Below are 3,623 nucleotides of genomic sequence, written 5' to 3' on the forward strand. Positions count from 1 at the left end.
TTTGGTTTGGATTTTTGAGACAGGGTTTCTCTGTATAGTCCTTGCTGTCCTGGAACTCATCTATAGACCAGGCTGGTCTTGAACTCAGAGATCCACCTGCCTCTGCCTCCCAAGTGCTGGGATTAAAGGCATGCGCCACCATGCCCGGTTCTCTGATTGCATTTTTAAGAGATTTATTTATTTTTATTTTATGTGTATAAGTGTTTTGCCTGTGTGTATGTCTGTGTACCGTATGAATGTAGTGCCCATAGAAACCAGAAGAGGATGTCAGATCCCCTGGAACTGGAGCTACATACAGACTGTTGCGAGCTACCACATGGGTGCTGAGAATGGAATTCTGGTCCTCTGGAAGAGCAGCCACTGCTCTTAACCAATGAGGCATTTTTTCCACAAGTTGCTAAGTAGGTTGTTGGACTGGCAGGTCAGTATATGACTTTTGCAAGCGTCTGTTCCAAAAGTCCTTCTGTTGTTTGAGTGCTTTGCCTGCCTATGTAAAATGCACCGCAGTCCTGTCCGGTGACTGCAGTGGCCAGAAGAGGGCGCCAGATACCCTGAGACTGGTGTTAATGCCCCGTTGTAAACCTCCCAATTGGTGCTGGGACCCAAACCTCAGTCCTCTGTAAGTACAGCAAACGCTCTTCAGCTGTAAGCCCTTAAATACCTTCATAACAATCACTTGCCAGATCTGCAAGGTCAGGATCTGACTGGAGTCTTCTGAAAGACTTCATTTACAGCTTGAGAGAAGGGCGTTCCCGTGGGATGTGGAGAGAGAGAGGCTCCCACACACCCCAGATGTAAATAAGTGTTTCCTTGGGAAGGCGTGGTCCTGTAGACATTAACCGGGTCTGAAGCTTCGCCGTAAGGCTGGATGACCTGTCCTAGCAAAGAAACCCAAGACCTCCTTCAGAATTGTCCAGATTCAGTGGGCGCCGCTCAGACTAAGCCCAAAATGACATGGAGAATGGGGGGGTTTCCTGTATCACTATAACCCGGGTCTCAGCCTTCCCAGAAGTACCAGGAAAGACCTACCTGTCTGGACCAGCCAGTCTCGATAAATACAATGGACAGATGGTGGAATCAGCCCAAGTATCCATCAGTGGGTGAACACATAAACAAAACACAGTTTGTCTGTACAATGGAATATATTATTTGACTATAAAATGAATGGAATCATGATGCGACACGTGTTGCAACGTGGATGAAACTTAAAGACAGCATGCCGGGCGAAAGCAGCTGGTCGCCATAGGACGCTAATTATGTCAACCCATTCATTTGAAGAGTCCGTGGTGGGCCAGTCCATCCAAACAGATTAGTGGGATCAGGGAGTTAACACCTGGTGAGCACAGGTTGTTGGTTTTGTTTGTTTGGTTTGTTGGTTGGTTTGACCGAGTCTAGCTGTGCAGTTCTGGAACTTGATATGTAGACCAGACTAGCCTCAATCTCATGACATCAGCCTACCTCTGCCCTCCCAGTGCTGGAATTAAAAGCACGTGCCTCAGGCTCTCTATGCAGTGACACATGACCTTGCATGTCTGATCCTTCTGTCCCAGCTTTCAGGGATGCTGGGATCAGAAATATGTAACAGGCTTATTGGGGCTTCTCTTGTAGGGGTGATACAATTGTTCTAAAATCGACTGTGGTAACGGTTTCACAACTCTGTGAGAAGACTGAAAACCAACTGTATTAAGCTTTAAATGAATGAAGTTTATCATGGATGAGTTCTATATCTCAAAAAAGCTGTTTCTCAAGTCTTCAGTGTGGCAGGAAGGCCGGCTAGGGGTTCTCAGAATTTAAAGGTTCGGTTTGGTTTTGCTTTGCTTTGGGACAGGAATTCACTATGTGACTCTCTATACAGACCAGGCTGATACTCAACAGAAGTAGATTTGTCTTTGCCTCCTGAGTTCTAGGATTAAAGGCGCTGCATCTCTATGCCCTGTCAATTTTTTTTTTCATAGTGCTAAGGATAGAACCTAGAGCACCTCACAGATTAGGACAGCTACAACTTAGCTACATCTATAGATCTCCCTCTTTCCTTCTTTTTAGATTTATTACTAAAAAGAAATCACAGAAATATTTTAAGAGAACAATACAGTAGTTTCTGGACTGGGCTGGGTGATACAAACCTTTAATTCCAGCACTTGGATGGCAGAGGCAGGTGGATCTCTGAGTTTGAGGCCAAACTAGTCTACAGAGGGAGATCCAGGACAGCCAGGGGTACACAGAGAAATTGTGTCTCAAAAAACAAAACAAAAGAAAAAACCAAACAAACAAAGCAACAACACAAATCCAGTGTAGTCTTGGTTTTATTTTTTGAGACACTTGCTTTGTAGCCCAGGCTGGCCTGGAACTTGTGAGCCTACTGAATGCTAGGATTACAAGTGTGTGCTGCCCCTGGTAATTGACTTTCTTTTAATGCTGAGCATGGACTCCAGGACCTTGGGCGTGCTAAGTACACGTTCTACCAATGAATCCAGTCCAAGCTATTGTTTATGAGAGATTTTTTTTTCTCTGACAAGGTCTCACATAGTCTACACTAGGCTCATACTTGTTTTATAGTTGAGGATGATCTTAAATTCCTGACTCTCCTGTCTCCTCTCACAAGGGTTTGGATGCGCTTCAGTTCATTACCTCTTGGGAAAACCTCCTCCCTCTGGTACTTTCTCCGTCAGGATCCATGTCAGAAGTCAGTCTTCTGAGCTCCTCTTCAGCTATGTGGGCCACCTCCTAGTAAATCAGTCTGTAGATTCCTTCTTCTCTCCCCCCCGCCCCCACGCCCCGTCCCTCTTTTCTTTCTTTGTTATTAATCTCTACGGTGTTGGTGCTATGGGCTAGGGCAGGCTCAGAACACTCCTTTATCTTGGAACATTCTATGGAGCAGAACTGCTTTTAGAGAGATGGGCTCTGTCTGCTAACCTTCATCCCTTTTCCATCTGTCTGTGCCCCACCCACCCCCTCTCTCAAGATGGGATCTCACATAGCCCAGGATTGCCTTGAACTCACTAAGTAATCGAGGAATTCCTGGTTCCTCTTGACTCTAACTCCTAAATGCTGGGATTACAAAAGACAGCCACCACTATGCCTGGCCTCTCCCACATTCTTAAAACAAACAAACAAACAAACAAACAAACAAACAAACATCCAGTAAAAACCCGTGAAAGCTAAGAACGATTGTCTCCAGGGAGAAGCCAACGGAGATTACAGTGTCCAAAAAATAGTCGTTAGGCAAAGCAATAAAACTAATAAATTATCCCAAGGGAGGAAAAAGCGCACGGCCTCAATAGCAATTAAAAAAACGGAAGTTAAAGTAACCCGGCCATGCTATTACATACTGTCTAGACTGGAGAAAGTACATAAAAAGAATGGACCATAATGACAGCTGCCCTACGGTCTGAGGGACCATTACACACCTGGCCACTCTTGCAATTAGGTAAACCGGTATGAGGAACTTTCTGGAAGCCTGAAGCTGGAAGGGTTCTGCTATCTTTTGAGTGAAGAATGCCACTACTTAAGGATATATATATATATATATATATATATATATACATATATATATGTGTGTGTATTAAAAAACTATAATATATAGTTAGAATGAGGCATAATATTCCCCACTTACATGTAGTGGT

The sequence above is a fragment of the Mus caroli genome, chromosome 5 (assembly GCF_900094665.2).
Source record: "Mus caroli chromosome 5, CAROLI_EIJ_v1.1, whole genome shotgun sequence".
Taxonomy (NCBI): domain Eukaryota; kingdom Metazoa; phylum Chordata; class Mammalia; order Rodentia; family Muridae; genus Mus; species Mus caroli.